Source organism: Dama dama, chromosome 29 (assembly GCF_033118175.1).
Source record: "Dama dama isolate Ldn47 chromosome 29, ASM3311817v1, whole genome shotgun sequence".
NCBI lineage: Eukaryota > Metazoa > Chordata > Mammalia > Artiodactyla > Cervidae > Dama > Dama dama.
In genome coordinates this window covers 2939200-2965001 of record NC_083709.1, presented here as the reverse complement: position 1 = coordinate 2965001, position 25802 = coordinate 2939200, and positions in this window count along the sequence as shown.

Here is a 25802-nt window from a genome sequence, read left to right as displayed (position 1 = left end):
GTGCAGAGCAATTCCGTGTTCCACATGAAACGGAAAAGGAGCCTTGATTTCCTTGATGGCACTCCAGAGAAAACCCAAGATCACTGTCTCAAGTCTAGAGGGATCCTGAGGTAAGTGTAGCAACATGAAAGGGCTCCGTGGACCATAAATCAACTCGAGATGAGAGCTTAGTCCCTGGCTTCGACTCAAGGGGAATACCAACTTTCCAGAAGCACCTCAAGAGAAGGCTTCTCTCAGCTACAGGTATGTGAGACGGACCCTGAGTTTGTGGCATCAAGTGGAATGGACACTGAGCTGCTCTGACTCGATGTAAGGCCGGATATCCCTGCAGTGAAGTGAATGCAGGCTCGTCTTGCATCTCCCAAGACGAAGGGATGTCTGAATCCCCTGTGGAGACCACAGAGAAAGACCGAGTTCTCCGCCTCATCGCGACCGGAGGCCTCACATCCTTTGAAAACTCGAGAGGTCCGCGGAGATCAATGCTTCCAAAGAGACGATGCCTGACTCCTCTTGAAAATGGATAGGAGTCCCAGGATCCCTGTGGCACGTGGAAAGGGACATTGGTTCTCCCGCCTCACGTGGAGACGCGTCCAAATTGCCATGCCAAGATCGAGGAGAATCCCGAGGTGTCCCTCGCACCTAGGCAGGAGTCCTCACGTCGCTGAACAAACCTGTGTCTGGAAGGGCCCTCCCCGTCGTAACTCGAGAATATACCCTAGGTTCCGGCCGCAACTCGAGAAAAACCATGAGACTTCCCCCTCCCCGCGAGATGAGGCCCGAACCCCTGCACTGCGTGCAGACCAATTCCGTGGTCCACATCAAAAGTGAAAGGAGCCTTGATTTCCTTAATGGCACTCCAGAGAAAACGCAAGATCACTGTTTCAAGTCTAGAGGGATCCTGAGGTCACTGTAGCAACACGAAAAGTTTCCGTGGACCCCAAATCAACTCGAGATGAGAGCTTAGTCCCTGGCTTCGACTCAAGAGGAATACCAACTTTACACCAGCCCCTCAAGAGGAGGCTACTCTCAGCTAATGGTATGTGAGAGGGACCCTGAGTTTGTCGCCTCAAATGGAATGGACACCGAGATGCTCTGACTCGAAGAAAGGCCAGATATCCCTGCAGTGATTTGAATGCAGGCTGGTCTTGCATCTCCGAAGACGAAGGGTTGTCTGAATCCCCTGTGGAGACGACAGAGAAAGACCGAGTTCTCCGCCTCATCGTGACCGGCGGCCTCACATCCTTTGAAAACTCGAGAGGTCTGCGGAGATCAATGCTTCCAAAGGAGACGATGCCTGGCTCTTCTTGAAAATGGATAGGAGTCCCAGGAACACTGTGGCACGTGGAAAGGGACCCTGGGTCTCCCGCCTCACGTGGAGACGCGTCCCAATTGCCATGCCAAGACTCGAGGAGAATCCCGAGGTGTCCCTCGCACCTAGGCAGGAGTCCTGACGTCGCTGAACAAACACGTGTCTGGAAGGGCCCTCCCCGTCGTAACTCGAGAATATACCCCAGGTTCCGGCCGCAACTCGAGAAAACCATGAGACTTCCCCCTCGCCGCTGGATGAGGCCCGATTCCCCTGCACTGCGTGCAGAGCAATTCCGTGTTCCACATCAAACCTGAAAGGAGCCTTGATTTCCTTGATGGCACTCCAGAGAAAACCCAAGATCACTGTCTCAAGTCGAGAGGGATCCTGAGGTCACTGGAGCAACACGAAAGTGCTCCGTGGACCCCAAATCAACTCGAGATGAGAGCTTAGTCCCTGGCTTCGACTCAAGAGGAATACCAAATTTCCACAAGCACCTCAAGAGGAAGCTTCTCTCAGCTACAGGTATGTGAGAGGGACCCTGAGTTTGTGGCCTCAAGTGGAATGGACACCGAGATGCTCTGACTCGAAGTAAGGCCGGATATCCCTGCATGAATTGAATGCAGGCTCGTCTTGCATCTCCCAAGACGAAGGGATGTCTGAATCCCCTGTGGAGACCTCAGAGAAAGACCTAGTCCTCCGCCTCATTGCGACCGGGGGCCTCACATCCTTTGAAAATTCGAGAGGTCCGCGGAGATCAATGCTTCCAAAGGAGACGATGCCTGACTCCTCTTGAAAATGGATAGGGGTCCCAGGATCCCTGTGGCACGTCGAAAGGGACCCTGGGTCTCCCGCCTCACGTGGAGACGCGTCCCAACTGCCATGCCAAGACTCGAGGAGAATCCCGAGGTGTCCCTCGCCCCTAGGCAGGAGTCCTGACGTCGCTGAACAAACACGTGTCTGGAAGGGCCCTCCCCGTCATAACTCGTGAATATACCCCAGGTTCCGGCCGCAACTCGAGAAAAACCATGAGATTTCCCCCTCGCCGCGAGTTAAGGCCCGATTCCCCTGCACTGAATGCAGAGCAATTCCGTGTTCCATATCAAACGTGAAAGGAGCCTTGATTTCCTTGATGACACTCCAGAGAAAACCCAAGATCACTGTCTGAAGTCTAGAGGGATCCTGAGGTCACTGGAGCAACACGAAATTTCCCCTTGGACCCCAAATCAACTCGAGATGAGAGCTTAGTCCCTGGCATCGACTCAAGAGGAATACCAAATTTCCATAAGCACCTCAAGAGGTGGCTTCTCTCAGCTACAGGTGTCTGAGAGGGACCCTGAGTTTGTGGCCTCAAGTTGAATGGACACCGAGATGCTCTGACTCGAAGTAAGGCCGGATATCCCTGCAGTGAATTGAATGCAGGCTCGTCTTGCATCTCCCAAGACGAAGGGATGTCTGAATCCCCTGTGGAGACCTCAGAGAAAGACCGACTTCTCCGCCTCATCGCGACCAGAGGCCTCACATCCTTTGAAAACTCGAGAGGTCCGCGGAGATCAATGCTTCCAAAGGAGACGATGCCTGACTCCTCTTGAAAATGGATAGGAGTCCCAGGATCCCTGTGGCACGTGGAAATGGACCCTGGGTCTCCCGCCTCACGTGGAGACGCGTCCCAATTGCCATGCCAAGACTCGAGGAGAATCCCGAGGTGTCCCTCGCACTTGGGCAGGAGTCCTGACGTCTCTGAACAAACACGTGTCTGGAAGGGCCCTCCCCGTCGTAACTCGAGAATATACCCCAGGTTCCGGCCGCAACTCGAGAAAAACCATGAGATTTTCCCCTCGCCGCGAGTTGAGGCCCGATTCCCCTGCACTGAATGCAGAGCAATTCTGTGTTCCACATCAAACGTGAAAGGAGCCTTGATTTCCTTGATGGCTCTCCAGAGAAAACCCAAGATCACTGTCTCAAGTCTAGAGGGATCCTGAGGTCACTGGACCAACAGGAAAGGGCTTTGTGGACCCCAAATCAACTCGAGATGAGAGCTTAGACCCTGGCTTAGACTCAAGAGGAATACCAACTTTCCACAAGGACCTCAAGAGGTGGCTTCTCTCAGCTACAGGTATATTTGAGGGACCCTGAGTGTGTGGCCTCAAGTGGAATGGACACCGAGATGCTCTGACTCGAAGTAAGGCCGGATATCCCTGCATGAATTGAATGCAGGCTCGTCTTGCATCTCCCAAGACGAAGGGATGTCTGAATCCCCTGTGGAGACCTCAGAGAAAGACCTAGTCCTCCGCCTCATTGAGACCGGGTCCTCACATCCTTTGAAAACTCGAGAGGTCCGCGGAGATCAATGCTTCCAAAGGAGACGATGCCTGACTCCTCTTGAAAATGGATAGGAGTCCCAGGATCCCTGTGGCACGTGGAAAGGGACCCTGGGTCTCCCGCCTCACGTGGAGACGCGTCCCACTTGCCATGCCAAGACTCGAGGAGAATCCCGAGGTGTCCCTCGCACCTAGGCAGGAGTCCTGATCGCTGAACAAACACGTGTCTGGAAGGGCCCTCCCCGTCTTTACTCAAGAATATACCCCAGGTTCCGGCCGCAACTCGAGAAAAACCATGAGATTTCCCCCTCGCCGCGAGTTGAGGCCCGATTCCCCTGCACTGCATGCAGAGCAATTCCGTGTTCCACATCAAACGTGAAAGGAGCCTTGATTTCCTTGATGGCACTCCAGAGAAAACCCAAGATCACTGTCTCAAGACTAGAGGGATCCTGAGGTCACTGGAGCAACACGAAATTTCCCCTTGGACCCCAAATCAACTCGAGATGAGAGCTTAGTCTCTGGCTTAGACTCAAGAGGAATACCAACTTTCCACAAGCACCTCAAGAGGAGGCTTCTCTCAGCTACAGGTATGTGAGAGGGCCCCTGAGTTTGTGGCCTCAAGTGGAATGGACACTGAGATGCTCTGACTCGAAGTAAGGCCGGATATCCCTGCAGTGAACTGAATGCAGGCTCGTCTTGCATCTCCCAAGACGAAGGGATGTCTGAATCCCCTGTGGAGACCACAGAGAAGGACCTAATTCTCCGCCTCATCGCGAGCGGAGGCCTCACATCCTTTGAAAACTCGAGAGGTCCGCGGAGATCAATGCTTCCAAAGGAGACGATGCCTGACTCCTCTTGAAAATGGATAGGAGTCCCAGGATCCCTGTGGCACGTGGAAAGGGACCCTGGGTCTCCCGCCTCACGTGGAGACGCGTCCCAATTGCCATGCCAAGACTCGAGGAGAATCCCGAGGTGTCTCTCGCACCTAGGCAGGAGTCCTGACGTCGCTGAAAAAACACGTGTCTGGAAGGGCCCTCCCCGTCGTAACTCGAGAATATACCCCAGGTTCCGGCCGCAACTCGAGAAAAACCATGAGACTTCCCGCTCGCCACGAGATGAGGCCCGATTCCCCTGCACTGCGTGCAGAGTAATTCCGTGTTCCACATCCAACGTGAAAGGAGCCTTGATTTCCTTGATGGCACTCCAGAGAAAACCCAAGATCACTGTCTCAAGTCAAGAGCGATTCTGAGGTCACTGGAGCAACACGAAAGGGCTCTGTGGACCCCAAATCAACTCGAGATGAGAGCTTAGTCCCTGGCTTCGACTCAAGAGGAATACCAACTTTCCACAAGCACCTCAAGAGGAGGCTTCTCTCAGCTACAGGTAAGTGAGAGGGACCCTGAGTTTGTGGCCTCAAGTGGAATGGACACCGAGATGCTCTGACTCGAAGTAAGGCCGGATATCCCTGCAGTGAATTGAATGCAGGCTCATCTTGCATCTTCCAAGACGAAGGGATGTCTGAATCCCCTGTGCAGAACACAGAGAAAGACCTAGTCCTCCGCCTCAACGCGACCGGAGGCCTCACATCCTTTGAAAACTCGAGAGGTCCGCGGAGATCAATGCTTCCAACGGAGACGATGCCTGACTCCTCTTGAAAATGGATAGGTGTCCCAGGATCCCTGTGGCACGTGGAAAGGGACCCTGGTTCTCCCGCCTCACGTGGAGACACGTCCCAATTGCCATGCCAAGACTCGAGGAGAATCCCGAGGTGTCCCTCGCACCTAGGCAGGAGTCCTGACGTCGCTGAACAAACACGTCTCTGGAAGGGCCCTCCCCGTCGTAACTCGAGAATATACCCCAAGTTCCGGCCGCAACTCGAGGAAAACCATGAGACTTCCCCCTCGCCGCGAGATGAGGCCCGATTCCCCTGGGCTGCGTGCAGAGGAATTCCGTGTTCCACATCAAACGTGATAGGAGCCTTGATTTCCTTGATGGCACTCCAGACAAAACCCAAGATCACTGTCTCAAGTCTAGAGGGATCCTGAGGTCACTGGAGCAACAAGAAAGGGCTCCGTGGACCCCAAATCAACTCGAGATGAGAGCTTAGTCCCTGGCTTCGACTCAAGAGGAATACCAACTTTCCACAAGCACCTCAAGAGGAGGCTTCTCTCAGCTACAGGTATGTGAGAGGGACCCTGAGTTTGTGGCCTCAAGTGGAATGGACACCGAGATGCTCTGACTCGAAGTAAGGCCGGATATCCCTGCAGTGAATTGAATGCAGGCTCGTCTTGCATCTCCCAAGACGAAGGGATGTCTGAATCCCCTGTGGAGACCACAGAGAAAGACCTAGTCCTCCGCCTCATCGCGACCGGAGGCCTCACATCCTTTGAAAATTCGAGAGGTCAGGGGAGATCAATGCTTCCAAAGGAGACGATGCCTGACTCCTCTTGAAAATGGATAGGAGTCTCAGGATCCCTGTGGCACGTGGAAAGGGACCCTGGTTCTCCCGCCTCACGTGGAGACGCGTCCAAATTGCCGTGCCAAGACTCGAGGAGAATCCCGAGGTGTCCCTCGCACCTAGGCAGGAGTCCTCACGTCGCTGAACAAACCCGTGTCTGGAAGGGGCCTCCCCTTCGTAACTCGAGAATATACCCCAGGTTCCGGCCGCAACTCGAGAAAAACCATGAGACTTCCCCCTCCCCGCGAGATGAGGCCCGATTCCCCTGCACTGAGTGCAGACCAATTCCGTGTTCCACATCAAACTTGAAAGGAGCCATGATTTCCTTAATGGCACTCCAGTGAAAACCCAAGATCACTGTCTCAAGTCTAGAGGGATCCTGAGGTAACTGTAGCAACACGAAAGGGCTCCGTGGACCCCAAATCAACTCGAGATGAGAGCTTAGTCCCTGGCTTCGACTCAAGAGGAATACCAGCTTTCCACAAGCACCTCAAGAGGAGGCTTCTCTCAGCTACAAGTATGTGAGAGGGACCCTGAATTTGTGGCCTCAAGTGGAATGGACACCGAGATGCTCTGACTCGAAGTAAGGCCGGATATCCCTGCAGTGAATTGAATGCAGGCTCGTCTTGCATCTCCCAAGACGAAGGGTTGTCTGAATCCCCTGTGGAGCCCACAGAGAAAGACCTAGTCCTCCGCCTCAACGCGACCGGAGGTCTCACATCCTTTGAAAACTCGAGAGGTCCGCGGAGATATATACTTCCGAAGGAGACGATGCCTGACTCCTCTTGAAAATGGATAGGAGTCCCAGGATCCCTGTGGCACGTGGAAAGGGACCCTGGGTCTCCCGCCTCACGTGGAGACGCGTCCCCATTGCCATGCCAAGACTCGAGGAGAATCCCGAGGTGTCCCTTGAACCTAGGCAGGAGTGCTGACGTCGCTGAACAAACACGTGTCTGGAAGGGCCCTCCCCGTCGTAACTCGAGAATATACCCCAGGTTCCGGCTGCAACTCGAGAAAAACCATGAGATTTCCCCCCTCGCCGCGAGTTGAGGCCTGATTCCCCTGCACTGCGTGCAGAGCAATTCAGTGTTCCACTTCAAACGTGAAAGGAGCCTTGATTTCCTTGATGGCACTCCAGAGAAAACCCAAGATCACTGTCTCAAGTCTAGAGGGATCCTGAGGTCACTGGAGCAACAGGAAACTGCTCCCTGGACCCCAAATCAACTCGAGATGAGAGCTTAGTCCCTGGCTTCAACTCAAGAGGAATACGAACTTTCCACAAGCCCCTCAAGAGGAGACTTCTCTCAGCTACAGGTATGTGAGAGGGACCCTGAGTTTGTGGCATCAAGTGGAATGGACACCGAGATGCTCTGACTCGAAATAAGGCCGGATATCCCTGCAGTCAATTGAAAGCAGGCTCATCTTGCATCTCCCAAGAAGAAGGGTTGTCTGAATCCCCTGTGCAGAACACAGAGAAAGACCTACTCCTCCGCCTCAACGCGACAGGAGGCCTCACATTCTTTGAAAACTCGAGAGGTCTGCAGAAATCAATGCTTCCAAAGGAGACGATGCCTGACTCCTCTTGAAAATGGATAGGAGTCCCAGGATCACTGTGGCACGTGGAAAGGGACCCTGGGTCTCCCGCCTCACATGGAGACGCGTCCCAATTGCCATGCCAAGACTTGAGGAGAATCCCGAGGTGTCCCTCGCACCTAGGCAGGAGTCCTGACGTCGCTGAACAAACACGTGTCTGGAAGGGCCCTCCCCGTCGTAACTCGAGAATATACCCCAGGTTCCGGCCGCAACTCGAGAAAAACCATGAGACTTCCCCCTCGCCGCGAGAGGAGGCCCGATTCCCCTGCAATGCGTGCAGAGCAATTCCGTGTTCCACATCAAACGTGAAAGGAGCCTTGATTTCCTTGATGGCACTCCAGAGAAAACCCAAGATCACTGTCTCAAGTCTAGAGGGATCCTGAGGTCACTGGAGCAACACGAAAGGGCTCCGTGGACCCCAAATCAACTCGAGATGAGAGCTTAGTCCCTGGCTTAGACTCAAGAGGAATACCAACTTTCCACAAGCACCTCAAGAGGAGGCTTCTCTCAGCTGCAGGTATGTGAGAGGGCCCCTGAGTTTGTGGCCTCAAGTGGAATGGACACCGAGATGCTCTGACTCGAAGTAAGGCCGGATATCTCTGCAGTGAATTGAATGCAGGCTCGTCTTGCATCTCCCAAGACGAAGGGATGTCTGAATCCCCTGTGGAGACCACAGACAAAGACCGAGTTCTCCGCCTCATCGCGACCGGAGGCCTCACATCCTTTGAAAACTCGAGAGGTCCGCGGAGATCAATGCTTCCAAAGGAGACGATGCCTGACTCCTCTTGAAAATGGATAGGAGTCCCAGCATCCCTGTGGCACGTGGAAAGGGACACTGGGTCTCCCGCCTCACGTGGAGACGGGTCCAAATTGCCATGCCAAGACTCGAGGAGAATCCCGAGGTGTCCCTCGCACCTAGGCAGGAGTCCTCACGTCGCTGAACAAACACGTGACTGAAAGGGCCCTCCCCGTTGTAACTCGAGAATATACCCCAGGATCCGGCCGCAACTCGTGAAAAACCATGAGATTTCCCCCTCGCCGCGAGTTGAGGCCCGATTCCCTGCACTGCATGCAGAGCAATTCCGTGTTCCACATCAAACGTGAAAGGAGCCTTGATTTCCTTGATGGCACTCCAGAGAAAACCCAAGATCACTGTCTCAAGTCTAGAGGGATCCTGAGGTCACTGGAGCAACATGAAAGGGCTCCGTGGACCCCAAATCAACTCGAGATGAGAGCTTAGTCTCTGGCTTCGACTCAAGAGGAATACCAACTTTCCACAAGCACCTCAAGAGGAGGCTTCTCTCAGCTACAGGTATGTGAGAGGGACCCTGAGTTTGTGGCCTCAAGTGGAATGGACACCGAGATGCTCTGACTCGAAGTAAGGCCGGATATCCCTGCAGTGAACTGAATGCAGGCTCGTCTTGCATCTCCCAAGACGAAGGGATGTCTGAATCCCCTGTGGAGACCACAGAGAAGGACCTAATTCTCCGCCTCATCGCGAGCGGAGGCCTCACATCCTTTGAAAACTCGAGAGGTCCGCGGAGATCAATGCTTCCAAAGGAGACGATGCCTGACTCCTCTTGAAAATGGATAGGAGTCCCAGGATCCCTGTGGCACGTGGAAAGGGACCCTGGGTCTCCCGCCTCACGTGGAGACGCGTCCCAATTGCCATGCCAAGACTCGAGGAGAATCCCGAGGTGTCTCTCTCACCTAGGCAGGAGTCCTGACGTCGCTGAACAAACACGTGTCTGGAAGGGCCCTCCCCGTCGTAACTCGAGAATATACCCCAGGTTCCGGCCGCAACTCGAGAAAAACCATGAGACTTCCCCCTCGCCACGAGATGAGGCCCGATTCCCCTGCACTGCGTGCAGAGTAATTCCGTGTTCCACATCCAACGTGAAAGGAGCCTTGATTTCCTTGATGGCACTCCAGAGAAAACCCAAGATCACTGTCTCAAGTCAAGAGCGATTCTGAGGTCACTGGAGCAACACGAAAGGGCTCTGTGGACCCCAAATCAACTCGAGATGAGAGCTTAGTCCCTGGCTTCGACTCAAGAGGAATACCAACTTTCCACAAGCACCTCAAGAGGAGGCTTCTCTCAGCTACAGGTAAGTGAGAGGGACCCTGAGTTTGTGGCCTCAAGTGGAATGGACACCGAGATGCTCTGACTCGAAGTAAGGCCGGATATCCCTGCAGTGAATTGAATGCAGGCTCATCTTGCATCTTCCAAGACGAAGGGATGTCTGAATCCCCTGTGCAGAACACAGAGAAAGACCTAGTCCTCCGCCTCAACGCGACCGGAGGCCTCACATCCTTTGAAAACTCGAGAGGTCCGCGGAGATCAATGCTTCCAACGGAGACGATGCCTGACTCCTCTTGAAAATGGATAGGTGTCCCAGGATCCCTGTGGCACGTGGAATGGGACCCTGGTTCTCCCGCCTCACGTGGAGACACGTCCCAATTGCCATGCCAAGACTCGAGGAGAATCCCGAGGTGTCCCTCGCACCTAGGCAGGAGTCCTGACGTCGCTGAACAAACACGTCTCTGGAAGGGCCCTCCCCGTCGTAACTCGAGAATATACCCCAAGTTCCGGCCGCAACTCGAGGAAAACCATGAGACTTCCCCCTCGCCGCGAGATGAGGCCCGATTCCCCTGGGCTGCGTGCAGAGGAATTCCGTGTTCCACATCAAACGTGATAGGAGCCTTGATTTCCTTGATGGCACTCCAGAGAAAACCCAAGATCACTGTCTCAAGTCTAGAGGGATCCTGAGGTCACTGGAGCAACAAGAAAGGGCTCCGTGGACCCCAAATCAACTCGAGATGAGAGCTTAGTCCCTGGCTTCGACTCAAGAGGAATACCAACTTTCCACAAGCACCTCAAGAGGAGGCTTCTCTCAGCTACAGGTATGTGAGAGGGACCCTGAGTTTGTGGCCTCAAGTGGAATGGACACCGAGATGCTCTGACTCGAAGTAAGGCCGGATATCCCTGCAGTGAATTGAATGCAGGCTCGTCTTGCATCTCCCAAGACGAAGGGATGTCTGAATCCCCTGTGGAGACCACAGAGAAAGACCTAGTCCTCCGCCTCATCGCGACCGGAGGCCTCACATCCTTTGAAAATTCGAGAGGTCAGGGGAGATCAATGCTTCCAAAGGAGACGATGCCTGACTCCTCTTGAAAATGGATAGGAGTCTCAGGATCCCTGTGGCACGTGGAAAGGGACCCTGGTTCTCCCGCCTCACGTGGAGACGCGTCCAAATTGCCGTGCCAAGACTCGAGGAGAATCCCGAGGTGTCCCTCGCACCTAGGCAGGAGTCCTCACGTCGCTGAACAAACCCGTGTCTGGAAGGGGCCTCCCCTTCGTAACTCGAGAATATACCCCAGGTTCCGGCCGCAACTCGAGAAAAACCATGAGACTTCCCCCTCCCCGCGAGATGAGGCCCGATTCCCCTGCACTGAGTGCAGACCAATTCCGTGTTCCACATCAAACTTGAAAGGAGCCATGATTTCCTTAATGGCACTCCAGTGAAAACCCAAGATCACTGTCTCAAGTCTAGAGGGATCCTGAGGTAACTGTAGCAACACGAAAGGGCTCCGTGGACCCCAAATCAACTCGAGATGAGAGCTTAGTCCCTGGCTTCGACTCAAGAGGAATACCAGCTTTCCACAAGCACCTCAAGAGGAGGCTTCTCTCAGCTACAAGTATGTGAGAGGGACCCTGAATTTGTGGCCTCAAGTGGAATGGACACCGAGATGCTCTGACTCGAAGTAAGGCCGGATATCCCTGCAGTGAATTGAATGCAGGCTCGTCTTGCATCTCCCAAGACGAAGGGTTGTCTGAATCCCCTGTGGAGCCCACAGAGAAAGACCTAGTCCTCCGCCTCAACGCGACCGGAGGTCTCACATCCTTTGAAAACTCGAGAGGTCCGCGGAGATATATACTTCCGAAGGAGACGATGCCTGACTCCTCTTGAAAATGGATAGGAGTCCCAGGATCCCTGTGGCACGTGGAAAGGGACCCTGGGTCTCCCGCCTCACGTGGAGACGCGTCCCCATTGCCATGCCAAGACTCGAGGAGAATCCCGAGGTGTCCCTTGAACCTAGGCAGGAGTGCTGACGTCGCTGAACAAACACGTGTCTGGAAGGGCCCTCCCCGTCGTAACTCGAGAATATACCCCAGGTTCCGGCTGCAACTCGAGAAAAACCATGAGATTTCCCCCTCGCCGCGAGTTGAGGCCTGATTCCCCTGCACTGCGTGCAGAGCAATTCAGTGTTCCACTTCAAACGTGAAAGGAGCCTTGATTTCCTTGATGGCACTCCAGAGAAAACCCAAGATCACTGTCTCAAGTCTAGAGGGATCCTGAGGTCACTGGAGCAACACGAAACTGCTCCCTGGACCCCAAATCAACTCGAGATGAGAGCTTAGTCCCTGGCTTCGACTCAAGTGGAATACCAACTTTCCACAAGCCCCTCAAGAGGAGACTTCTCTCAGCTACAGGTATGTGAGAGGGACCCTGAGTTTGTGGCATCAAGTGGAATGGACACCGAGATGCTCTGACTCGAAATAAGGCCGGATATCCCTGCAGTCAATTGAAAGCAGGCTCATCTTGCATCTCCCAAGAAGAAGGGTTGTCTGAATCCCCTGTGCAGAACACAGAGAAAGACCTACTCCTCCGCCTCAACGCGACAGGAGGCCTCACATTCTTTGAAAACTCGAGAGGTCTGCAGAAATCAATGCTTCCAAAGGAGACGATGCCTGACTCCTCTTGAAAATGGATAGGAGTCCCAGGATCACTGTGGCACGTGGAAAGGGAACCTGGGTCTCCCGCCTCACATGGAGACGCGTCCCAATTGCCATGCCAAGACTTGAGGAGAATCCCGAGGTGTCCCTCGCACCTAGGCAGGAGTCCTGACGTCGCTGAACAAACACGTGTCTGGAAGGGCCCTCCCCGTCGTAACTCGAGAATATACCCCAGGTTCCGGCCGCAACTCGAGAAAAACCATGAGACTTCCCCCTCGCCGCGAGAGGAGGCCCGATTCCCCTGCAATGCGTGCAGAGCAATTCCGTGTTCCACATCAAACGTGAAAGGAGCCTTGATTTCCTTGATGGCACTCCAGAGAAAACCCAAGATCACTGTCTCAAGTCTAGAGGGATCCTGAGGTCACTGTAGCAACACGAAAGGGCTCCGTGGACCCCAAATCAACTCGAGATGAGAGCTTAGTCCCTGGCTTAGACTCAAGAGGAATACCAACTTTCCACAAGCACCTCAAGAGGAGGCTTCTCTCAGCTGCAGGTATGTGAGAGGGCCCCTGAGTTTGTGGCCTCAAGTGGAATGGACACCGAGATGCTCTGACTCGAAGTAAGGCCGGATATCTCTGCAGTGAATTGAATGCAGGCTCGTCTTGCATCTCCCAAGACGAAGGGATGTCTGAATCCCCTGTGGAGACCACAGACAAAGACCGAGTTCTCCGCCTCATCGCGACCGGAGGCCTCACATCCTTTGAAAACTCGAGAGGTCCGCGGAGATCAATGCTTCCAAAGGAGACGATGCCTGACTCCTCTTGAAAATGGATAGGAGTCCCAGCATCCCTGTGGCACGTGGAAAGGGACACTGGGTCTCCCGCCTCACGTGGAGACGGGTCCAAATTGCCATGCCAAGACTCGAGGAGAATCCCGAGGTGTCCCTCGCACCTAGGCAGGAGTCCTCACGTCGCTGAACAAACACGTGACTGAAAGGGCCCTCCCCGTTGTAACTCGAGAATATACCCCAGGATCCGGCCGCAACTCGTGAAAAACCATGAGATTTCCCCCTCGCCGCGAGTTGAGGCCCGATTCCCTGCACTGCATGCAGAGCAATTCCGTGTTCCACATCAAACGTGAAAGGAGCCTTGATTTCCTTGATGGCACTCCAGAGAAAACCCAAGATCACTGTCTCAAGTCTAGAGGGATCCTGAGGTCACTGGAGCAACATGAAAGGGCTCCGTGGACCCCAAATCAACTCGAGATGAGAGCTTAGTCTCTGGCTTCGACTCAAGAGGAATACCAACTTTCCACAAGCACCTCAAGAGGAGGCTTCTCTCAGCTACAGGTATGTGAGAGGGACCCTGAGTTTGTGGCCTCAAGTGGAATGGACACCGAGATGCTCTGACTCGAAGTAAGGCCGGATATCCCTGCAGTGAACTGAATGCAGGCTCGTCTTGCATCTCCCAAGACGAAGGGATGTCTGAATCCCCTGTGGAGACCACAGAGAAGGACCTAATTCTCCGCCTCATCGCGAGCGGAGGCCTCACATCCTTTGAAAACTCGAGAGGTCCGCGGAGATCAATGCTTCCAAAGGAGACGATGCCTGACTCCTCTTGAAAATGGATAGGAGTCCCAGGATCCCTGTGGCACGTGGAAAGGGACCCTGGGTCTCCCGCCTCACGTGGAGACGCGTCCCAATTGCCATGCCAAGACTCGAGGAGAATCCCGAGGTGTCTCTCTCACCTAGGCAGGAGTCCTGACGTCGCTGAACAAACACGTGTCTGGAAGGGCCCTCCCCGTCGTAACTCGAGAATATACCCCAGGTTCCGGCCGCAACTCGAGAAAAACCATGAGACTTCCCCCTCGCCACGAGATGAGGCCCGATTCCCCTGCACTGCGTGCAGAGTAATTCCGTGTTCCACATCCAACGTGAAAGGAGCCTTGATTTCCTTGATGGCACTCCAGAGAAAACCCAAGATCACTGTGTCAAGTCAAGAGCGATTCTGAGGTCACTGGAGCAACACGAAAGGGCTCTGTGGACCCCAAATCAACTCGAGATGAGAGCTTAGTCCCTGGCTTCGACTCAAGAGGAATACCAACTTTCCACAAGCACCTCAAGAGGAGGCTTCTCTCAGCTACAGGTAAGTGAGAGGGACCCTGAGTTTGTGGCCTCAAGTGGAATGGACACCGAGATGCTCTGACTCGAAGTAAGGCCGGATATCCCTGCAGTGAATTGAATGCAGGCTCATCTTGCATCTTCCAAGACGAAGGGATGTCTGAATCCCCTGTGCAGAACACAGAGAAAGACCTAGTCCTCCGCCTCAACGCGACCGGAGGCCTCACATCCTTTGAAAACTCGAGAGGTCCGCGGAGATCAATGCTTCCAACGGAGACGATGCCTGACTCCTCTTGAAAATGGATAGGTGTCCCAGGATCCCTGTGGCACGTGGAATGGGACCCTGGTTCTCCCGCCTCACGTGGAGACACGTCCCAATTGCCATGCCAAGACTCGAGGAGAATCCCGAGGTGTCCCTCGCACCTAGGCAGGAGTCCTGACGTCGCTGAACAAACACGTGTCTGGAAGGGCCCTCCCCGTCGTAACTCGAGAATATACCCCAAGTTCCGGCCGCAACTCGAGGAAAACCATGAGACTTCCCCCTCGCCGCGAGATGAGGCCCGATTCCCCTGGGCTGCGTGCAGAGGAATTCCGTGTTCCACATCAAACGTGATAGGAGCCTTGATTTCCTTGATGGCACTCCAGAGAAAACCCAAGATCACTGTCTCAAGTCTAGAGGGATCCTGAGGTAACTGTAGCAACACGAAAGGGCTCCGTGGACCCCAAATCAACTCGAGATGAGAGCTTAGTCCCTGGCTTCGACTCAAGAGGAATACCAGCTTTCCACAAGCACCTCAAGAGGAGGCTTCTCTCAGCTACAAGTATGTCAGAGGGACCCTGAGTTTGTGGCCTCAAGTGGAATGGACACCGAGATGCTCTGACTCGAAGTAAGGCCGGATATCCCTGCAGTGAATTGAATGCAGGCTCGTCTTGCATCTCCCAAGACGAAGGGTTGTCTGAATCCCCTGTGGAGCCCACAGAGAAAGACCTAGTCCTCCGCCTCAACGCGACCGGAGGTCTCACATCCTTTGAAAACTCGAGAGGTCCGCGGAGATATATACTTCCGAAGGAGACGATGCCTGACTCCTCTTGAAAATGGATAGGAGTCCCAGGATCCCTGTGGCACGTGGAAAGGGACCCTGGGTCTCCCGCCTCACGTGGAGACGCGTCCCCATTGCCATGCCAAGACTCGAGGAGAATCCCGAGGTGTCCCTTGAACCTAGGCAGGAGTGCTGACGTCGCTGAACAAACACGTGTATGGAAGGGCCCTCCCCGTCGTAACTCGAGAATATACCCCAGGTTCCGGCTGCAACTCGAGAAAAACCATGAGATTTCCCCCTCGCCGCGAGTTGAGGCCTGATTCCCCTGCACTGCGTGCAGAGCAATTCAGTGTTCCACTTCAAACGTGAAAGGAGCCTTGATTTCCTTGATGGCACTCCAGAGAAAACCCAAGATCACTGTCTCAAGTCTAGAGGGATCCTGAGGTCACTGGAGCAACACGAAACTGCTCCCTGGACCCCAAATCAACTCGAGATGAGAGCTTAGTCCCTGGCTTCGACTCAAGTGGAATACCAACTTTCCACAAGCCCCTCAAGAGGAGACTTCTCTCAGCTACAGGTATGTGAGAGGGACCCTGAGTTTGTGGCATCAAGTGGAATGGACACCGAGATGCTCTGACTCGAAATAAGGCCGGATATCCCTGCAGTCAATTGAAAGCAGGCTCATCTTGCATCTCCCAAGAAGAAGGGTTGTCTGAATCCCCTGTGCAGAACACAGAGAAAGACCTACTCCTCCGCCTCAACGCGACAGGAGGCCTCACATTCTTTGAAAACTCGAGAGGTCTGCAGAAATCAATGCTTCCAAAGGAGACGATGCCTGACTCCTCTTGAAAATGGATAGGAGTCCCAGGATCACTGTGGCACGTGGAAAGGGAACCTGGGTCTCCCGCCTCACATGGAGACGCGTCCCAATTGCCATGCCAAGACTTGAGGAGAATCCCGAGGTGTCCCTCGCACCTAGGCAGGAGTCCTGACGTCGCTGAACAAACACGTGTCTGGAAGGGCCCTCCCCGTCGTAACTCGAGAATATACCCCAGGTTCCGGCCGCAACTCGAGAAAAACCATGAGACTTCCCCCTCGCCGCGAGAGGAGGCCCGATTCCCCTGCAATGCGTGCAGAGCAATTCCGTGTTCCACATCAAACGTGAAAGGAGCCTTGATTTCCTTGATGGCACTCCAGAGAAAACCCAAGATCACTGTCTCAAGTCTAGAGGGATCCTGAGGTCACTGGAGCAACACGAAAGGGCTCCGTGGACCCCAAATCAACTCGAGATGAGAGCTTAGTCCCTGGCTTAGACTCAAGAGGAATACCAACTTTCCACAAGCACCTCAAGAGGAGGCTTCTCTCAGCTGCAGGTATGTGAGAGGGCCCCTGAGTTTGTGGCCTCAAGTGGAATGGACACCGAGATGCTCTGACTCGAAGTAAGGCCGGATATCTCTGCAGTGAATTGAATGCAGGCTCGTCTTGCATCTCCCAAGACGAAGGGATGTCTGAATCCCCTGTGGAGACCACAGACAAAGACCGAGTTCTCCGCCTCATCGCGACCGGAGGCCTCACATCCTTTGAAAACTCGAGAGGTCCGCGGAGATCAATGCTTCCAAAGGAGACGATGCCTGACTCCTCTTGAAAATGGATAGGAGTCCCAGCATCCCTGTGGCACGTGGAAAGGGACACTGGGTCTCCCGCCTCACGTGGAGACGGGTCCAAATTGCCATGCCAAGACTCGAGGAGAATCCCGAGGTGTCCCTCGCACCTAGGCAGGAGTCCTCACGTCGCTGAACAAACACGTGACTGAAAGGGCCCTCCCCGTTGTAACTCGAGAATATACCCCAGGATCCGGCCGCAACTCGTGAAAAACCATGAGATTTCCCCCTCGCCGCGAGTTGAGGCCCGATTCCCTGCACTGCATGCAGAGCAATTCCGTGTTCCACATCAAACGTGAAAGGAGCCTTGATTTCCTTGATGGCACTCCAGAGAAAACCCAAGATCACTGTCTCAAGTCTAGAGGGATCCTGAGGTCACTGGAGCAACATGAAAGGGCTCCGTGGACCCCAAATCAACTCGAGATGAGAGCTTAGTCTCTGGCTTCGACTCAAGAGGAATACCAACTTTCCACAAGCACCTCAAGAGGAGGCTTCTCTCAGCTACAGGTATGTGAGAGGGACCCTGAGTTTGTGGCCTCAAGTGGAATGGACACCGAGATGCTCTGACTCGAAGTAAGGCCGGATATCCCTGCAGTGAACTGAATGCAGGCTCGTCTTGCATCTCCCAAGACGAAGGGATGTCTGAATCCCCTGTGGAGACCACAGAGAAGGACCTAATTCTCCGCCTCATCGCGAGCGGAGGCCTCACATCCTTTGAAAACTCGAGAGGTCCGCGGAGATCAATGCTTCCAAAGGAGACGATGCCTGACTCCTCTTGAAAATGGATAGGAGTCCCAGGATCCCTGTGGCACGTGGAAAGGGACCCTGGGTCTCCCGCCTCACGTGGAGACGCGTCCCAATTGCCATGCCAAGACTCGAGGAGAATCCCGAGGTGTCTCTCTCACCTAGGCAGGAGTCCTGACGTCGCTGAACAAACACGTGTCTGGAAGGGCCCTCCCCGTCGTAACTCGAGAATATACCCCAGGTTCCGGCCGCAACTCGAGAAAAACCATGAGACTTCCCCCTCGCCACGAGATGAGGCCCGATTCCCCTGCACTGCGTGCAGAGTAATTCCGTGTTCCACATCCAACGTGAAAGGAGCCTTGATTTCCTTGATGGCACTCCAGAGAAAACCCAAGATCACTGTCTCAAGTCAAGAGCGATTCTGAGGTCACTGGAGCAACACGAAAGGGCTCTGTGGACCCCAAATCAACTCGAGATGAGAGCTTAGTCCCTGGCTTCGACTCAAGAGGAATACCAACTTTCCACAAGCACCTCAAGAGGAGGCTTCTCTCAGCTACAGGTAAGTGAGAGGGACCCTGAGTTTGTGGCCTCAAGTGGAATGGACACCGAGATGCTCTGACTCGAAGTAAGGCCGGATATCCCTGCAGTGAATTGAATGCAGGCTCATCTTGCATCTTCCAAGACGAAGGGATGTCTGAATCCCCTGTGCAGAACACAGAGAAAGACCTAGTCCTCCGCCTCAACGCGACCGGAGGCCTCACATCCTTTGAAAACTCGAGAGGTCCGCGGAGATCAATGCTTCCAACGGAGACGATGCCTGACTCCTCTTGAAAATGGATAGGTGTCCCAGGATCCCTGTGGCACGTGGAATGGGACCCTGGTTCTCCCGCCTCACGTGGAGACACGTCCCAATTGCCATGCCAAGACTCGAGGAGAATCCCGAGGTGTCCCTCGCACCTAGGCAGGAGTCCTGACGTCGCTGAACAAACACGTGTCTGGAAGGGCCCTCCCCGTCGTAACTCGAGAATATACCCCAAGTTCCGGCCGCAACTCGAGGAAAACCATGAGACTTCCCCCTCGCCGCGAGATGAGGCCCGATTCCCCTGGGCTGCGTGCAGAGGAATTCCGTGTTCCACATCAAACGTGATAGGAGCCTTGATTTCCTTGATGGCACTCCAGAGAAAACCCAAGATCACTGTCTCAAGTCTAGAGGGATCCTGAGGTAACTGTAGCAACACGAAAGGGCTCCGTGGACCCCAAATCAACTCGAGATGAGAGCTTAGTCCCTGGCTTCGACTCAAGAGGAATACCAACTTTCCACAAGCACCTCAAGAGGAGGCTTCTCTCAGCTACAAGTATGTCAGAGGGACCCTGAGTTTGTGGCCTCAAGTGGAATGGACACCGAGATGCTCTGACTCGAAGTAAGGCCGGATATCCCTGCAGTGAATTGAATGCAGGCTCGTCTTGCATCTCCCAAGACGAAGGGTTGTCTGAATCCCCTGTGGAGCCCACAGAGAAAGACCTAGTCCTCCGCCTCAACGCGACCGGAGGTCTCACATCCTTTGAAAACTCGAGAGGTCCGCGGAGATATATACTTCCGAAGGAGACGATGCCTGACTCCTCTTGAAAATGGATAGGAGTCCCAGGATCCCTGTGGCACGTGGAAAGGGACCCTGGGTCTCCCGCCTCACGTGGAGACGCGTCCCCATTGCCATGCCAAGACTCGAGGAGAATCCCGAGGTGTCCCTTGAACCTAGGCAGGAGTGCTGACGTCGCTGAACAAACACGTGTATGGAAGGGCCCTCCCCGTCGTAACTCGAGAATATACCCCAGGTTCCGGCTGCAACTCGAGAAAAACCATGAGATTTCCCCCTCGCCGCGAGTTGAGGCCTGATTCCCCTGCACTGCGTGCAGAGCAATTCAGTGTTCCACTTCAAACGTGAAAGGAGCCTTGATTTCCTTGATGGCACTCCAGAGAAAACCCAAGATCACTGTCTCAAGTCTAGAGGGATCCTGAGGTCACTGGAGCAACACGAAACTGCTCCCTGGACCCCAAATCAACTCGAGATGAGAGCTTAGTCCCTGGCTTCAACTCAAGAGTAATACGAACTTTCCACAAGCCCCTCAAGAGGAAACTTCTCTCAGCTACAGGTATGTGAGAGGGACCCTGAGTTTGTGGCATCAAGTGGAATGGACACCGAGATGCTCTGACTCGAAATAAGGCCGGATATCCCTGCAGTCAATTGAAAGCAGGCTCATCTTGCATCTCCCAAGAAGAAGGGTTGTCTGAATCCCCTGTGCAGAACAAAGAGAAAGACCTACGCCTCCGCCTCAACGCGACAGGAGGCCTCACATTCTTTGAAAACTCGAGAGGTCTGCAGAAATCAATGCTTCCAAAGGAGACCATGCCTGACTCCTCTTGAAAATGGATAGGAGTCCCAGGATCACTGTGGCACGTGGAAAGGGACCCTGGGTCTCCCGCCTCACGTGGAGGCGCGTCCCAATTGCCATGCCAGGAGTGAAGGAGAATCCCGATGTGTCCCTCGCACCTAGGCAAAAGTCCTGACGTCGCTGAACAAACACGTGTCTGGAAGGGCCCTCCCCATCGTAACTCGAGAATATACCCCAGGTTCCGGCCGCAACTCGAGAAAAACCATGAGACTTCCCCCTCGCCGCGAGATGAGGCCCGATTCCCCTGCACTGTGTGCAGAGCAATTTCGTGTTCCACATCAAACGTGAAAGGAGCCTTGATTTCCTTGATGGCACTCCAGAGAAAACCAAACGTCACTGTCTCAAGTCTAGAAGGATCCTGAGCACACTGTTGCAACACAAAAGGGCTCCGTGGACCCCAAATCAACTCGAGAGGAGAGCTTAGTCCCTGGCTTCGACTCAAGAGGAATACCAACTTTCCACAATCACCTCAAGAGGAGGCTTCTCTCAGCTACAGGTATGTGAGAGGGACCCTGAGTTTGTGGCCTCAAGTGGAATGGACACCGAGATGCTCTGACTCGGAGTAAGGCCGGATATCCCTGCAGTGAGTTGAATGCAGGCTCGTCTTGCATCTCCCAAGACGAAGGGATGTCTGAAACCCCTGTGGAGACCACAGAGAAAGACCTAGTTCTCCACCTCATCGCGACCGGAGGCCTCACATCCTTTGAAAACTCGAGAGGTCCGCGGAGATCAATGCTTCCAAAGGAGACGATGCCTGACTCCTCTTGAAAATGGATAGGAGTCCCAGGATCCCTGTGGCATGTGGAAACGGACCTGGGTCTCCCATCTCACATGGAGACGCGTCTCAATTGCCATGACAAGACTCGAGGATAATCCCGAGGTGTCCCTCGCACCTAGGCAGGAATCCTGACGTCGCTGAACAAACACGTGTCTGGAAGGGCCCTCCCCGTCGTAACTCGAGAATATACCCCAAGTTCCGGCCGCAACTCGAGAAAAACTATGAGACTTCCCCCTCGCCGCGAGATGAGGCCCGATTCCCCTGCACTGCGTGCAGAGCAATTCCGTGTTCCACATCAAACGTGAAAGGAGCCTTGATTTCCTTGATGGCACTCCAGAGAAAACCCAAGATCACTGTCTCAAGTCTAGAGGGATCCTGAGGTCACTGTAGCAACAAGAAAGGGCTCCGTGCAACCCAAATCAACTCGAGATTAGAGCTTAGTCCCTGGCTTAAACTCAAGAGGAATACCAACTTTCCACAAGCACCTCAAGAGGAGGCTTCTCTCAGCTACAGGTATGTGAGAGGGACCCTGAGTTTGTGGCCTCAAGTGGAATGGACACCGAGATGCTCTGACTCGAAGTAAGGCCGGATATCCCTGCAGTGAATTTAATGCAGGCTCGTCTTGCATCTCCCAAGAGGAAGGGATATCTGAATCCCCTGTGGAGACCACAGAGAAAGAAGTAGTTCTCCACATCATCGCAATCAAAGGCCTCACATCCTTTGAAAATTCGAGAGGTCCGCGGAGATCAATGCTTCCAAAGGAGACGATGCCTGACTCCTCTTGAAAATGGATAGGAGTCCCAGGATCCCTGTGGCACGTGGAACGGGACCCTGGGTCTCCCGCCTCACGTGGAGATGCGTCCCAATTGCCATGCCACGCCTCGGGGAGAATACCGAGGTGTCCATCGAACCTAGGCATTGGTTCTGACGTTGCTGAACAAACACGTGTCTGGAAGGGCACACCCGGTCGTAACGCGAGAATATACCAAAGGTTCCGGCCGCCACTCGAGAAAAACCATGAGACTTCCCCCTCGCCGTGAGATGAGGACCGATTCCCCTGCACTGCGTGCAGAGCAATTCCGTGTTCCACATCAAACGTGAAAGGAGCCTTGATTTCCTTGATGGCACTCCAGAGAAAACCCAAGATCACTGTCTCAAGTGTAGAGGGAACCTGAGGTCACTGGAGCAACACGAAAAGGCTCCGTGGACGCCAAATCAACTCGAGATGAGAGCTTAGTCCCTGGCTTCGACTCAAGAGGAATACCAACTTTCCACAAGCACCTCAAGAGGAGGCTTCTCTCAGCTACAGGTATGTGAGAGGGCCCCTGAGTTTGTGGCCTCAAGTGGAATGGACACCGAGATGCTCTGACTCGAAGTAAGGCCGGATATCCCTGCAGTGAATTGAATACAGGCTCGTCTTGCATCTCCCAAAACGAAGGGATGTCTGAATCCCCTGTGGAGACCACAGAGAAAAAACTAGTTCTCGCCACATCGCGACCGGAGGACTCACATCCATTGAAAACTCGAGAGGTCCGTGGAGATCAATGCTTCCAAAGGAGACGATGCCTGACTCCTCTTGAAAATGGTTAGGAGTCCCAGGATCCCTGTGGCACGTGGAAAGGGACCCTGGGTCTCCCGCCTCACGTGGAGACGCGTCCCAATTGCCATGCCAAGACTCGAGGAGAATCCCGAGTTGTCCTCCGCACCTAGGCAGGAGTCCTAACGTCGCTGAACAAACACGTGTCTGGAAGGGCCCTCGCCGTCGTAACTCGAGAATATACCCCAGGTTCCGGCCGCATCTCGAGAAAAACCATGAGACTTCCCCTCGCCGCAACATGAGGCCCGATTCCCCTGCACTGCGTGCAGAGCAAATCCGTGTTCCACATCAAACTTGAAAGGAGCCTTGATTTCCTTGATGGCACTCCAGAGAAAACCCAAGATCACTGTCTCAAGTCTAGAGGGATCCTGAGGTCAATGGAGCAACACGAAAGGGCTCCGTAGACCCCAAATTAACTCGAGATGAGAGCTTAGTCCCTGACTTCAACTCACAGGAAATACCAACTTTCCACAAGCACGTCAAGAGGAGGCTTCTCTCAGCTACAGGTATGTGAGAGGGACCCTGAGTTTGTGGCCTCAAGTTGAATGGACACCGAGATGCTCTGACTCGAAGTAAGGACAGATATCCTTGCAGTGCATTAAATGCAGGCTCGTCTTGCATCTCCCAAGACGAAGGGATGTCTGAATCCCCTGTGGAGACCACAGAGAAAGACCTAGTTCTCCGCCTCATCGTGACCGGAGGCCTCACATCCTTTGAAAACTCGAGAAGTCTGCAGAGATCAATGCTTCCAAAGGAGACGATGCCTGACTCCTCTTGAAAATGGATAGGAGTCCCAGGATTCCTGTGGTACGTCGAAAGGGACCCTGGGTCTCCCGCCTCACGTGGAGACGCGTCCCAATTGCCATGTCAAGACTCGAGGAGAATCCCGGGTGTCCCTCGCACCAAGGCAGGAGTCCTGACGTCGCTGTACAAACACGTGTTTCGAAGGACCCTCCCCGTCGTAACTCGAGAATATACCCCAGGTTCCGGCCGCAACTAGAGAAAAACCATGAGACTTCCCCCTAGCCGTGAGAAGAGGCCCGATTCCCCTGCACTGCGTGCAGAGCAATTCCGTGTCCCACATCAAACATGAAAGGAGCCTTGATTTCCTTGCTGGCACTCCAAAGAAAACCCAAGATCACTGTCTCAAGTCTAGAGGGATCCTGAGGTCACTGGAGCAACATGAACGGGCTCCGTGGACCCCAAATCAACTCGAGATGTGAGCTTAGTCCCTGGCTTCGACTCAAGAGGAATACCAACTTTCCACAAACACCTCAAGAGGAGGCGTCTCACAGCTACAGTTATGTGAGAGGGACTCTGAGTTTGTGGCTTCAAGTGGAATGGACACCGAGATGCTCTGACTCGAAGTAAGGCTGGATATCCCTGCAGTGAATTGAATGCATTCTCTTCTTGCATCTCCCAAGACGAAGGGATGTCTGAATCCCCTGTGGAGACCACAGAGAAAGACCTAGTTCTCCGCCTCATCGCGACCGGAGGCCTCACATCCTTTGAAAACTCGAGAGGTCCGTGGAGATCAATGCTTCCTAAGGATATGATGCCTGACTCCTCTTGAAATGGATAGGAGTCCCAGGATCCATGTGGCACGTGGAAAGGGACCCTGGGTCTCCAGCCTCACGTGGAGACGCGTCCCAATTGCCATGCCAAGACTCGAGGAGAATCCCGAGGTGTCCCTCGCACCTAGGCAGGAGTCCTGACGTCGCTGAAGAAACACGTGTCTGGAAGGGCCATCCCTGTCGTAACTCGAGAATATACCCCAGGTTCCGGCCGCAACTCGAGAAAAACCATGAGACTTCCCCCTCGCCGGGAGATGAGGCCCTATTCCCCTGCACTGCGTGCAGAGCAATTCCGTGATCCACATCAAACGTGAAAGGAGCCTTGATTTCCTTGATGGCACTCCAGAGAAAACCCAAGATCACTGTCTCCAGTCTATAGGGATCCTGAGGTCACTGGAGCAACAGGAAAGGGCTCCGTGGACCCCAAATCTACTCGAGAAGAGGGCTTAGTCCCTGGCTTCGACTCAAGAGGAATACCAAGTTTCCACAAGCACCTCAAGAGGAGGCTTCTCTCAGCTTCTGGTATGTGAAAGGGACCCTGAGTTTGTGGCCTCAAGTGCAATGGACACGTAGATGCTCTGACTCGAAGTAAGGCCGGATATCCCTGTAGTGAATTGAATGCAGGCTCGTCTTACATCTCTCACGACGAAGCGTTGTCTAAATCCCCTGTGGAGACCACAGAGGAAGACCTAGTTCTCTGCCTCATCGCGACCGGAGGCCTCACATCCTTTGAAAACTCGAGAGGTCTGCAGAGATCAATGCTTCCAAAGGAGACGATGCCTGACTCCTCTTGAAAATGGATAGGAGTCCCAGGATCCCTGTGGCACGTGGAAAGGCACCCTGGGTCTCCCGCCTCACGTGGAGACGGGTCCAAATTGCCATGTCAAGACTCGAGGAGAATCCCGGGTGTCTATCCCACCTAGGCAGGAGCCCTGACGTCGCTGAACAAACACGTGTCTGGAATGGACCTCCCGTCGTAACTTGAGAATATACCCCAGGTTCCGGAGGCAACTAGAGAAAAACCATGAGACTTGCCCCTTGCCGGGAGATGAGGCCTGATTCCCCTGCACTGCGTGCAGAGCAGTTCCGTGTTCCACATCAAACTTGAAAGGAGCATTGATTTCCTTGAGGGCACTCCAGAGAAAACCCAAGATCACTGTCTCAAGTCTAGAGGGATCCTGAGGTCACTGGAGCAACACAAAAAGGCTCTGTGGATCGCAAATCAACTCGAGATGAGAGCTTAGTCCCTGGCTTTGACTCAAGAGGAATACCAACTATCCACAATCACCTCAAGAGGAGGCTTCTCTCAGCTACAATTATGTGAGAGGGACCCTGAGTTTGTGGCCTCAGGTTGAATGGACACCGAGATGCTCTGACTCGAAGTAAGGCCGGATATCCCTGCAGTGAATTGAGTGCAGGCT